Source organism: Coregonus lavaretus (genome assembly GCF_964263955.1).
Source record: "Coregonus lavaretus genome assembly, contig: HAP1_SCAFFOLD_6500, whole genome shotgun sequence".
Taxonomy (NCBI): Eukaryota; Metazoa; Chordata; class Actinopteri; order Salmoniformes; family Salmonidae; genus Coregonus; species Coregonus lavaretus.
The window spans coordinates 5,001-20,000 of NW_028159790.1; the positions used below are offsets into that span (position 1 = coordinate 5,001).

The following is a 15,000-nucleotide window of genomic DNA, read 5'->3' on the forward strand; positions in this document are numbered from 1 at the left end:
TTTACTGTACTAGGCTACCGTCTCTAGGAGTCTACTAGTTTAGTTTACTGTACTAGGCTACTGTCTCTAGGAGTCTACTAGTTTAGTTTACTGTACTAGGCTACTGTCTCTAGGAGTCTACTAGTTTAGTTTACTGTACTAGACTACCGTCTCTAGGAGTCTACTAGTTTAGTTTACTGTCCTAGGCTACCGTCTCTAGGAGTCTACTAGTTTAGTTTACTGTACTAGGCTACCGTCTCTAGGAGTCTACTAGTTTAGTTTACTGTACTAGGCTACTGTCTCTAGGAGTCTACTAGTTTAGTTTACTGTACTAGGCTACCGTCTCTAGGAGTCTACTAGTTTAGTTTACTGTACTAGGCTACCGTCTCTAGGAGTCTACTAGTTTAGTTTACTGTACTAGGCTACCGTCTCTAGGAGTCTACTAGTTTAGTTTACTGTACTAGGCTACCGTCTCTAGGAGTCTACTAGTTTAGTTTACTGTACTAGACTACTGTCTCTAGGAGTCTACTAGTTTAGTTTACTGTACTAGGCTACCGTCTCTAGGAGTCTACTAGTTTAGTTTACTGTACTAGGCTACCGTCTCTAGGAGTCTACTAGTTTAGTTTACTGTACTAGGCTACTGTCTCTAGGAGTCTACTAGTTTAGTTTACTGTACTAGGCTACTGTCTCTAGGAGTCTACTAGTTTAGTTTACTGTACTAGGCTACTGTCTCTAGGAGTCTACTAGTTTAGTTTACTGTACTAGGCTACCGTCTCTAGGAGTCTACTAGTTTAGTTTACTGTACTAGGCTACTGTCTCTAGGAGTCTACTAGTTTAGTTTACTGTACTAGGCTACCGTCTCTAGGAGTCTACTAGTTTAGTTTACTGTACTAGGCTACCGTCTCTAGGAGTCTACTAGTTTAGTTTACTGTACTAGGCTACTGTCTCTAGGAGTCTACTAGTTTAGTTTACTGTACTAGACTACTGTCTCTAGGAGTCTACTAGTTTAGTTTACTGTACTAGGCTACCGTCTCTAGGAGTCTACTAGTTTAGTTTACTGTACTAGGCTACCGTCTCTAGGAGTCTACTAGTTTAGTTTACTGTACTAGGCTACTGTCTCTAGGAGTCTACTAGTTTAGTTTACTGTACTAGACTACCGTCTCTAGGAGTCTACTAGTTTAGTTTACTGTACTAGACTACTGTGTCTGATTCTGGGTTCTGATGGGTTGTTGTCTAGGAGACTGAGAAGATCATTGCTGAGCTGAACGAGACGTGGGAGGAGAAACTGAGGAAGACTGAATCTATACGACATGAGAGGTGAGAGAGGGGAAGAGTGAAGGATAGATAGGGGGAGAGGGAGAGAACAGAGGTCCCGGTACTGTATTGTATTATAGATGTTGTATTGTATTATAGATGTTGTCTTTATGTCCCCTCCCCTCCTCCCCCAGAGAGTATTATAGATGTTGTATTGTATTATAGATGTTGTCTTTATGTCCCCTCCCCTCCTCCCCCCAGAGAGTATTATAGATGTTGTCTTTATGTCCCCTCCCCGCCTCCCCCAGAGAGTATTATAGATGTTGTATTGTATTATAGATGTTGTCTTTATGTCCCCTCCCCTCCTCCCCCAGAGAGTATTATAGATGTTGTCTTTATGTCCCCTCCCCTCCTCCCCCAGAGAGTATTATAGATGTTGTATTATAGATGTTGTCTTTATGTCCCCTCCCCTCCTCCCCCAGAGAGTATTATAGATGTTGTATTGTATTATAGATGTTGTCTTTATGTCCCCTCCCCTCCCCCCCCCAGAGAGTATTATAGATGTTGTATTGTATTATAGATGTTGTCTTTATGTCTTTATGTCCCCTCCCCTCCTCCCCCAGAGAGTATTATACACAAAAAAATGTATGCACGCATGACTGTAAGTCGCTTTGGATAAAAGCGTCTGCTAAATGGCATATTATATTATATATTATATTATATTATATAGTATTATAGATGTTGTATTGTATTATAGATGTTGTCTTTATGTCCCCTCCCCTCCTCCCCCAGAGAGTATTATAGATGTTGTATTGTATTATAGATGTTGTCTTTATGTCCCCTCCCCTCCTCCCCCCAGAGAGTATTATAGATGTTGTATTGTATTATAGATGTTGTCTTTATGTCCCCTCCCCTCCTCCCCCAGAGAGTATTATAGATGTTGTATTGTATTATAGATGTTGTCTTTATGTCCCCTCCCCTCCTCCCCCCAGAGAGTATTATAGATGTTGTATTGTATTATAGATGTTGTCTTTATGTCCCCTCCCCTCCTCCCCCCAGAGAGTATTATAGATGTTGTATTGTATTATAGATGTTGTCTTTATGTCCCCTCCCCTCCTCCCCCCAGAGAGTATTATAGATGTTGTATTGTATTATAGATGTTGTCTTTATGTCTCCTCCCCTCCTCCCCCCAGAGAGTATTATAGATGTTGTCTTTATGTCTCCTCCCCTCCTCCCCCAGAGAGTATTATAGATGTTGTATTGTATTATATATGTTGTCTTTATGTCTCCTCCCCTCCTCCCCCCAGAGAGTATTATAGATGTTGTTTTTATGTCCCCTCCCCTCCTCCCCCCAGAGAGTATTATAGATGTTGTATTGTATTATAGATGTTGTCTGTATGTCCCCTCCCCTCCTCCCCCCAGAGAGTATTATAGATGTTGTCTGTATGTCCCCTCCCCTCCTCCCCCCAGAGAGTATTATAGATGTTGTATTGTATTATAGATGTTGTCTTTATGTCCCCTCCCCTCCTCCCCCCAGAGAGTATTATAGATGTTGTCTTTATGTCTCCTCCCCTCCTCCCCCCAGAGAGTATTATAGATGTTGTCTTTATGTCCCCTCCCCTCCTCCCCCCAGAGAGTATTATAGATGTTGTATTGTATTATAGATGTTGTCTTTATGTCCCCTCCCCTCCTCCCCCCAGAGAGTATTATAGATGTTGTATTGTATTATAGATGTTGTCTTTATGTCCCCTCCCCTCCTCCCCCAGAGAGTATTATAGATGTTGTATTGTATTATAGATGTTGTCTTTATGTCTCCTCCCCTCCTCCCCCAGAGAGTATTATAGATGTTGTCTTTATGTCTCCTCCCCCCAGAGAGTATTATAGATGTTGTCTTTATGTCTCCTCCCCTCCTCCCCCCAGAGAGTATTATATATGTTGTTTTTATGTCCCCTCCCCTCCTCCCCCCAGAGAGTATTATAGATGTTGTATTGTATTATAGATGTTGTCTTTATGTCCCCTCCCCTCCTCCCCCAGAGAGTATTATAGATGTTGTATTGTATTATAGATGTTGTCTTTATGTCCCCTCCCCTCCTCCCCCCAGAGAGTATTATAGATGTTGTATTGTATTATAGATGTTGTCTTTATGTCCCCTCCCCTCCTCCCCCAGAGAGTATTATAGATGTTGTATTGTATTATAGATGTTGTCTTTATGTCCCCTCCCCTCCTCCCCCAGAGAGTATTATAGATGTTGTATTGTATTATAGATGTTGTCTTTATGTCCCCTCCCCTCCTCCCCCCAGAGAGTATTATAGATGTTGTATTGTATTATAGATGTTGTCTTTGTCTCCTCCCCTCCTCCCCCAGAGAGTATTATAGATGTTGTCTTTATGTCTCCTCCCCTCCTCCCCCCAGAGAGTATTATAGATGTTGTCTTTATGTCCCCTCCCCTCCTCCCCCCAGAGAGTATTATAGATGTTGTATTGTATTATAGATGTTGTCTTTATGTCCCCTCCCCTCCTCCCCCCAGAGAGTATTATAGATGTTGTATTGTATTATAGATGTTGTCTTTATGTCTCCTCCCCTCCTTCCCCCAGAGAGTATTATAGATGTTGTATTGTATTATAGATGTTGTCTTTATGTCTCCTCCCCTCCTCCCCCCAGAGTTTATTATAGATGTTGTCTTTATATCTCCTCCCCTCCTCCCCCCCAGAGAGTATTATAGATGTTGTCTTTATGTCTCCTCCCCTCCTCCCCCAGAGAGTATTATAGATGTTGTATTGTATTATAGATGTTGTCTTTATGTCCCCTCCCCTCCTCCCCCCCAGAGAGTATTATAGATGTTGTCTTTATGTCTCCTCCCCTCCTCCCCCAGAGAGTATTATAGATGTTGTATTGTATTATAGATGTTGTCTTTATGTCCCCTCCCCTCCTCCCCCCAGAGAGTATTATAGATGTTGTATTGTATTATAGATCTTGTCTTTATGTCCCCTCCCCTCCTCCCCCCAGAGAGTATTATAGATGTTGTCTTTATGTCCCCTCCCCTCCTCCCCCCAGAGAGTATTATAGATGTTGTATTGTATTATAGATCTTGTCTTTATGTCCCCTCCCCTCCTCCCCCCAGAGAGTATTATAGATGTTGTCTTTATGTCTCCTCCCCTCCTCCCCCAGAGAGTATTATAGATGTTGTATTGTATTATAGATGTTGTCTTTATGTCCCCTCCCCTCCTCCCCCCAGAGAGTATTATAGATGTTGTCTTTATGTCTCCTCCCCTCCTCCCCCAGAGAGTATTATAGATGTTGTATTGTATTATAGATGTTGTCTTTATGTCCCCTCCCCTCCTCCCCCCAGAGAGTATTATAGATGTTGTCTTTATGTCTCCTCCCCTCCTCCCCCCAGAGAGTATTATAGATGTTGTCTTTATGTCTCCTCCCCTCCTCCCCCAGAGAGTATTATAGATGTTGTATTGTATTATAGATGTTGTCTTTATGTCCCCTCCCCTCCTCCCCCCAGAGAGTATTATAGATGTTGTATTGTATTATAGATCTTGTCTTTATGTCCCCTCCCCTCCTCCCCCCAGAGAGTATTATAGATGTTGTCTTTATGTCTCCTCCCCTCCTCCCCCAGAGAGTATTATAGATGTTGTATTGTATTATAGATGTTGTCTTTATGTCCCCTCCCCTCCTCCCCCAGAGAGTATTATAGATGTTGTATTGTATTATAGATGTTGTCTTTATGTCCCCTCCCCTCCTCCCCCAGAGAGTATTATAGATGTTGTATTGTATTATAGATGTTGTCTTTATGTCTCCTCCCCTCCTCCCCCAGAGAGTATTATAGATGTTGTATTGTATTATAGATGTTGTCTTTATGTTGCTCCTCCCCCCAGAGAGTCTCTGCTGGCTGAGATGGGAGTGTCCATTAAAGAAGATGGAGGAACATTAGGGGTGTTCTCTCCTAAAGGGGTACGACACACACACACACACACCCACGCACGCACGCACGCACACACACACACACACACACACATACATACATACACACACACACACACACACACACACCCACACACACACCCGCACGCACGCACGCACACACACACACACCTGCCCACGCATGCACACACACACACATACACACCCATACATATGCACACACTCACACACAACCCCCCTCAGACCACATTGAGCAGTCATACTTACAGTTTCATTCTTTCTCATATCTAATCTGGTAACTGTGTGAACATCTTGTGTCTGTCCTCCTTTGTGTGCCAGACGCCCCACCTGGTGAATCTGAACGAGGATCCTCTGATGTCAGAATGTCTGCTATACTACATCAAGGAGGGAGACACCAGGTTAGTTCAAATACTGGCCCGGTTCAGGACTCACACCATGTTAGTTCAAATACTGGCCCGGTTCAGGACTCACACCATGTTAGTTCAAATACTGGCCCGGTTCAGGACTCACACCATGTTAGTTCAAATACTGGCCCGGTTCAGGACTCACACCATGTTAGTTCAAATACTGGCCCGGTTCAGGACTCACACCATGTTAGTTCAAATACTGGCCCGGTTCAGGACTCACACCATGTTAGTTCAAATACTGGCCCGGTTCAGGACTCACACCATGTTAGTTCAAATACTGGCCCGGTTCAGGACTCACACCATGTTAGTTCAAATACTGGCCCGGTTCAGGACTCACACCATGTTAGTTCAAATACTGGCCCGGTTCAGGACTCACACCATGTTAGTTCAAATACTGGCCCGGTTCAGGACTCACACCATGTTAGTTCAAATACTGGCCCGGTTCAGGACTCACACCATGTTAGTTCAAATACTGGCCCGGTTCAGGACTCACACCATGTTAGTTCAAATACTGCCCCGGTTCAGGACTCACACCATGTTAGTTCAAATACTGGCCCGGTTCAGGACTCACACCATGTTAGTTCAAATACTGGCCCGGTTCAGGACTCACACCATGTTAGTTCAAATACTGGCCCGGTTCAGGACTCACACCAGGTTAGTTCAAATACTGGCCCGGTTCAGGACTCACACCATGTTAGTTCAAATACTGGCCCGGTTCAGGACTCACACCATGTTAGTTCAAATACTGGCCCGGTTCAGGACTCACACCATGTTAGTTCAAATACTGCCCCTGTTCAGGATTGACACCATGTTAGTTAAAATACTGGCCAAGCCTCGGTTCAGGACTCACACCATGTTAGTTAAAATACTGGCCCGGTTCAGGACTCACACCATGTTAGTTCAAATACTGGCCCGGTTCAGGACTCACACCATGTTAGTTCAAATACTGGCCAAGCCCCGGTTCAGGACTCACACCATGTTAGTTCAAATACTGGCCAAGCCCTGGTTCAGGACTCACACCATGTTAGTTCAAATACTGGCCAAGCCCCGGTTCAGGACTCCCACCATGTTAGTTCAAATACAGGCCAAGCCCCAGTTCAGGACTAGTTAAAATACTGGCAAAGCCCCAGTACACTGGACAGGACTGACACCAGGTCAGTTAAAATACTGGGAAGGACTGACACCAGGTCAGTTAAAATACTGGGAAGGACTGACACCAGGTCAGTTAAAATACTGGGAAGGACTGACACCAGGTCAGTTCAAATACTGGGAAGGACTGACACCAGGTCAGTTAAAATACTGGGAAGGACTGACACCAGGTCAGTTCAAATACTGGGAAGGACTCACACCATGTTAGTTCAAATACTGGCCAAGCCCCGGTTCAGGACTCACACCATGTTAGTTCAAATACTGGCCAAGCCCCGGTTCAGGACTCACACCATGTTAGTTCAAATACTGGCCAAGCCCTGGTTCAGGACTCCCACCATGTTAGTTCAAATACAGGCCAAGCCCCAGTTCAGGACTAGTTAAAATACTGGCAAAGCCCCAGTACACTGGACAGGACTGACACCAGGTCAGTTAAAATACTGGGAAGGACTGACACCAGGTCAGTTCAGTACTGACAAGGTAGCAGGCAGGTGCTATGTGTGAGCTTCTGTTTAAAGCAACGTTTTATTTGACTTTGTTCAAGTTGATGATGATGGAAATAATTCAATATGAAGTTATAATGAACTCTTGGTTGGGTTAGCACCCTAAGGATGCCATACTGGATGTATAGTGATGGGTTAGTGGTATATTAGTAATGTAATATTAATATTATTCTCCTCCAGGGTTGGTCAACAGGATGTGGATATCAGACTGTCTGGTCAGTTCATCAAGGAACAACACTGTGTCTTCTACAGTCATACCAACAACCAGGGAGAGGGTAAGACTGTGTGTGTGTGTGTGTGTGTGTGTGTGTGTGTGTGTGTGTGTGTGTGTGTGTGTGTGTGTGTGTTCCGGGTGACCGTGTGTGTTTGGAGTAATGTATTTCAGTGTTTGCATGGTTGGGGACACAGTGGGGTTGTAGTGTGTTTGTGTGGGAAGTTTCTGTGTGTGTGTGTGTGTTTGTGTGTGGTAGTGACGTTCTTTCTGTCTCTCTCCGTCTGGAAAAGTTTGCCGGGAAATCTGTCAGGTATCGTTTCAATGACAACGTTCCCATGCGTCTCCATGGTGAAGCCATCCTCATTCCACACTCTCGTTTCCTGAGACCTCCTCACCCTCCGCTCTCCACTGCCGTGTGTGTGTGTGTTTGGAGTGTGTGTGGGTATGTGTGTGTCTTCCATACACTTCCTCTAGTACCTGTGTGTTGTCATATTTGTTATTTAAGTGGAAGGAACCAGACAAGTGTACATTCTAAAAGAGTTTTCAGACAGTCTTTATTGTTTCAATGTTGGGTGAATATTGAAGGGCCTTTTCTGGAGTTGGACTTTGTTTTATTTGCTAGTTCTAAAACATCTCTCTCTCTCTCTCTCTCTGTGTGTGTGTGTGTGTGTGTGTGTGTGTGTGTGTGTGTGTGTGTGTGTAGTCATAGTAACCCTGGAACCTTTGGAGGGGGCGGAGACTTATGTCAACGGGAAACAGATCACAGAAGCGCAGGTGCTAAAACAAGGTACACACTCCTCCCAGTGTGTGTGTGTATGTGTGTATGTGTGTGTGTGTGTGTGTGTGTGTGTGTGTGTGTGTGTGTGTGTGTGTGTGTGTGTGTGTGTGTGTGTGTGTGTGTGTGTGTGTGTGTGTAAAATACCTCAGTCTTTTAATGTGGAACGTTCCTTTTACTGGTGTTGTAAACCTCCTTCTGGGGCACATAGCAGACAGCAGCACACCTGGTGAAATGAAAAGCATTATAATTGGCCTCCAACAATTCCAAGAACTCCATGTGTGGAATGCCACTTCTAACTCAGCACCTTACAGTCACTACTACTACTACTACTATTACTACTACTACTGGGATACAGTCACTACTACTACTACTACTACTACCACTACTACTACTACTACTACTACTACTACTACTACTGGGATACAGTCACTACTACTACTACTACTACTACTACTACTGGGATACAGTCACTACTACTACTACTACTACTACTACTACTACTACTACTACTACTACTACTACTGGGCTGCAGTCACTACTACTACTACTACTACTACTACTACTACTACTACTACTACTGGGATACAGTCACTACTACTACTACTACTACTACTACTACTACTACTACTACTACTACTACTACTACTACTACTACTACTACTACTACTACTACTGGGATACAGTCACTACTACTACTACTACTACTACTACTACTACTACTACTACTACTGGGCTGCAGTCACTACTACTACTACTACTACTACTACTACTACTACTACTACTACTACTACTGGGATACAGTCACTACTACTACTACTACTACTACTACTACTACTACTACTACTGGGATACAGTCACTACTACTACTACTACTACTACTACTACTACTACTACTACTACTACTGGGATACAGTCACTACTACTACTACTACTACTACTACTACTACTGGGCTGCAGTCACTACTACTACTACTACTACTACTGCTACTACTACTACTGGGATACAGTCACTACTACTACTACTACTACTACTACTGGGATACAGTCACTACTACTACTACTACTACTACTACTACTACTACTACTACTACTACTACTACTGGGCTACAGTCACTACTACTACTACTACTACTACTACTACTACTACTACTACTACTGGGATACAGTCACTACTACTGCTACTACTACTACTACTGGGCTGCAGTCACTACTACTGCTACTACTACTACTGGGATACAGTCACTACTACTACTACTACTACTACTACTACTACTATTACTACTACTACTGGGATACAGTCACTACTACTACTACTACTACTACTACTACTACTACTACTACTACTACTACTACTGGGCTACAGTCACTACTACTACTACTACTACTACTACTACTACTACTACTACTACTACTACTACTGGGATACAGTCACTACTACTACTACTACTACTACTACTACTACTACTACTACTACTACTACTACTACTGGGATACAGTCACTACTACTGCTACTACTACTACTACTGGGCTGCAGTCACTACTACTGCTACTACTACTACTGGGATACAGTCACTACTACTGCTACTACTACTACTACTGGGCTGCAGTCACTACTACTGCTACTACTACTACTGGGATACAGTCACTACTACTACTACTACTACTACTACTACTACTACTACTACTACTACTACTGGGATACAGTCACTACTACTACTACTACTATTACTACTACTACTGGGATACAGTCACTACTACTACTACTACTATTACTACTACTACTGGGATACAGTCACTACTACTACTACTACTACTACTACTGGGATACAGTCACTACTACTACTACTACTACTACTACTACTACTACTACTGGGATACAGTCACTACTACTACTACTACTACTACTACTACTACTACTACTACTACTACTACTACTGGGCTGCAGTCACTACTACTACTACTACTACTACTACTACTACTACTACTACTACTGGGATACAGTCACTACTACTACTACTACTACTACTACTACTACTACTGGGATACAGTCACTACTACTACTACTACTACTACTACTACTACTACTACTACTACTGGGATACAGTCACTACTACTACTACTACTACTACTACTGGGCTGCAGTCACTACTACTACTACTACTACTACTACTGCTACTACTACTACTGGGATACAGTCACTACTACTACTACTACTACTACTACTACTGGGATACAGTCACTACTACTACTACTACTACTACTACTACTACTACTACTGGGCTACAGTCACTACTACTACTACTACTACTACTACTACTACTACTACTACTACTACTGGGATACAGTCACTACTACTACTACTACTACTACTACTACTACTACTACTACTACTACTACTGGGCTACAGTCACTACTACTACTACTACTACTACTACTACTACTACTACTACTACTACTGGGATACAGTCACTACTACTGCTACTACTACTACTACTGGGCTGCAGTCACTACTACTGCTACTACTACTACTGGGATACAGTCACTACTACTACTACTACTACTACTACTACTACTACTACTACTACTGGGATACAGTCACTACTACTACTACTACTACTACTACTACTACTACTACTACTACTACTACTACTACTGGGCTACAGTCACTACTACTACTACTACTACTACTACTACTACTACTACTACTACTGGGATACAGTCACTACTACTGCTACTACTACTACTACTGGGCTGCAGTCACTACTACTGCTACTACTACTACTGGGATACAGTCACTACTACTACTACTACTACTACTACTACTACTACTACTACTACTACTGGGATACAGTCACTACTACTACTACTACTACTACTACTACTACTACTACTACTACTACTACTGGGCTGCAGTCACTACTACTACTACTACTACTACTACTACTACTACTGGGCTACAGTCACTACTACTACTACTACTACTACTACTACTACTACTACTGGGATACAGTCACTACTACTACTGCTACTACTACTACTGGTATACAGTCACTACTACTACTACTGGGAGACAGTCACTACTACTACTACTGGGATACAGTCACTACTACTACTACTGGGATACAGTCACTACTACTACTACTACTACTGGGCTGCAGTCACTACTACTACTGCTACTACTACTACTACTACTACTACTACTACTACTGGGAAACAGTCACTACTACTACTACTGCTACTACTGGGATACAGTCACTACTACTACTACTACTACTACTACTACTACTACTGGGATACAGTCACTACTACTACTACTACTACTACTACTACTACTGGGATACAGTCACTACTACTACTACTACTACTACTACTACTACTGGGATACAGTCACTACTACTACTACTACTACTACTACTACTACTACTGGGATACAGTCACTACTACTACTACTACTACTACTACTACTACTACTAATGGGATACAGTCACTACTACTACTACTACTACTACTACTACTACTACTACTACTGGGATACAGTCACTACTACTACTACTACTACTACTACTACTACTACTACTGGGATACAGTCACTACTACTACTACTACTACTACTACTACTACTACTACTACTACTACTGGGATACAGTCACTACTACTACTACTACTACTACTGGGCTGCAGTCACTACTACTACTACTACTGGGCTGCAGTCACTACTACTACTACTACTACTACTACTACTACTACTACTACTACTACTACTACTACTACTGGGCTACAGTCACTACTACTACTGCTACTACTACTACTACTGGGATACAGTCACTACTACTACTACTGGGATACAGTCACTACTACTACTACTACTACTACTGGGATACAGTCACTACTACTACTGCTACTACTACTACTGGGATACAGTCACTACTACTACTACTGGGATACAGTCACTACTACTACTACTGGGATACAGTCACTACTACTACTACTACTACTACTACTACTGGGCTGCAGTCACTACTACTACTACTACTACTACTACTACTACTACTACTACTACTGGGATACAGTCACTACTACTACTGCTACTACTACTACTTCTGGGATACAGTCACTACTACTACTACTGGGATACAGTCACTACTACTACTACTACTACTACTACTACTACTACTACTACTACTACTACTGGGATACAGTCACTACTACTACTACTACTACTACTACTACTACTACTACTACTACTACTACTGGGATACAGTCACTACTACTACTACTACTACTACTACTACTACTGGGATACAGTCACTACTACTACTACTACTACTGCTACTACTACTACTGGGATACAGTCACTACTACTACTACTACTCCTGGGATACAGTCACTACTACTACTACTACTACTACTACTACTACTACTACTACTGGGATACAGTCACTACTACTACTACTACTACTACTACTACTACTACTGGGATACAGTCACTACTACTACTACTACTACTACTACTACTACTACTACTACTACTGGGCTACAGTCTCTACTGTTGTCCAACTAAAGGATACGTTTCTCTGCTGTCCCTTCAGGACACAATTCACAATTGTTGCCATATTGGCAGTAAAAAAAATTCCAAGCTTTCTAACCAAAATACTGTCCAGATATATCTAAAAAGTTGTTATCATATTTGATCAGTTCCTACAATGAAAGTCTTCCTGACCAAGATGGTACATTTTTTGTCATGTTCAATATGTATTCTATTGTCTGACCCTCTTCCCTCCTCTTCCTCCACCTCTTCCTCACTCCCCCTCCCCCCAGGGAACCGTATAGTGATGGGGAAGAACCATGTGTTCCGGTTCACCCACCCAGAACAGGCCCGTCTGGAGAGAGAACAGAGAGAGAGGAGCAGTACCAGTCCCAGCCACCAGGAGACAGGCTGCACTGCCAACACAGACCTCCAGGGGGAGCCAGAGGACTGGACCTACGCTCAGAGAGAACTACTAGAGAAACAAGGGATAGATATCAAACTGGAGATGGAGAAGAGGTGAGGAGGGAGGTATGGGGAGAGAGGGAGGGAGGGAGGAGGGGGGGAGGAGGAGAGGGAACTGCTAGAGAAACAAGAGATAGATATCAAACTAGTGATGAAGAGGTGGGGACAGGGAAGATGGAGAGAGAGGGAGGGAGGACAGAGAGGGAGGAGGACAGAGAGGGAGGGAGAGGGAGGGAGGAGGAGAGGGAGAAGAGGAGGAGAGAGAACTGCTAGAGAAACAAGAGATAGATATCAAACTAGTGATGAAGAGGTGGGGACAGGGAGGATGAAAGTATTTAATAGTGTGTTAACCCATCATGGGGTTCCAGAAAGCTGAATCAATGAGTTAACCAGATAACCTCTTGTCTAGGATGTCCTTTACATAGTCCTTCTCTTCTTCTCTATAGGAGGTCCTTTACATAGTCCTTCTCTTCTCTATAGGAGGTCCTTTACATAGTCCTTCTCTTCTTCTCTATAGGAGGTCCTTTACATAGTCCTTCTCTTCTTCTCTATAGGAGGTCCTTTACATAGTCCTTCTCTTCTTCTCTATAGGAGGTCCTTTACATAGTCCTTCTCTTCTTCTCTATAGGAGGTCCTTTACATAGTCCTTCTCTTCTTCTCTATAGGAGGTCCTTTACATAGTCCTTCTCTTCTTCTCTATAGGAGGTCCTTTACATAGTCCTTCTCTTCTCTATAGGAGGTCCTTTACATAGTCCTTCTCTTCTTCTCTATAGGAGGTCCTTTACATAGTCCTTCTCTTCTTCTCTATAGGAGGTCCTTTACATAGTCCTTCTCTTCTTCTCTATAGGAGGTCCTTTACATAGTCCTTCTCTTCTTCTCTATAGGAGGTCCTTTACATAGTCCTTCTCTTCTTCTCTATAGGAGGTCCTTTACATAGTCCTTCTCTTCTTCTCTATAGGAGGTCCTTTACATAGTCCTTCTCTTCTTCTCTATAGGAGGTCCTTTACATAGTCCTTCTCTTCTTCTCTATAGGAGGTCCTTTACATAGTCCTTCTCTTCTCTATAGGAGGTCCTTTACATAGTCCTTCTCTTCTTCTCTATAGGAGGTCCTTTACATAGTCCTTCTCTTCTTCTCTATAGGAGGTCCTTTACATAGTCCTTCTCTTCTTCTCTATAGGAGGTCCTTTACATAGTCCTTCTCTTCTTCTCTATAGGAGGTCCTTTACATAGTCCTTCTCTTCTTCTCTATAGGAGGTCCTTTACATAGTCCTTCTCTTCTTCTCTATAGGAGGTCCTTTACATAGTCCTTCTCTTCTTCTCTATAGGAGGTCCTTTACATAGTCCTTCTCTTCTTCTCTATAGGAGGTCCTTTACATAGTCCTTCTCTTCTCTATAGGAGGTCCTTTACATAGTCCTTCTCTTCTCTATAGGAGGGACGTACAATGTTTAAATGGCCCAAGTGTTGATTTACACGTTCACAAATGTAACAGATGTTGACTATCACTAATGTCATGATATTTTGGTTAATAAACTGATTATAACTACAGTGCATTCAGAAGGTATTCAGACCTTTTCCCTTTATCCACATTTTGTTACGTTACAGCCTTATTCTAAAATTGATTCAATAATCTACACACAAACCCCATAATGACAAAGCGAAAACAGTTTTTTTGAAATTTTTGCTAAGTACAGAGAGATCTTTGATGAAAACCTGCTCCAGAGCGCTCAGGACCTCAGACCGGGGTCAAGGTTCACCTTCCAACAGGACAACGACCCTA

General features: G+C 42.8%; 1 pseudogene across 1 annotated transcript in view; it reads left to right on the forward strand.

The window, feature by feature from the left end:
• LOC311122437 (kinesin-like protein KIF1C) overlaps positions 1 to 15,000 on the forward strand; it is a 32,147-nt pseudogene that overhangs the window by 4,747 nt on the left and 12,400 nt on the right. The window contains exons 3-8 of the transcript XR_014615955.1: positions 1,217 to 1,296; positions 5,118 to 5,193; positions 5,503 to 5,582; positions 7,421 to 7,515; positions 8,158 to 8,241; positions 13,051 to 13,276. The product of XR_014615955.1 is annotated as a kinesin-like protein KIF1C (transcript). The remainder of the gene's footprint in view (positions 1 to 1,216; positions 1,297 to 5,117; positions 5,194 to 5,502; positions 5,583 to 7,420; positions 7,516 to 8,157; positions 8,242 to 13,050; positions 13,277 to 15,000) is intronic.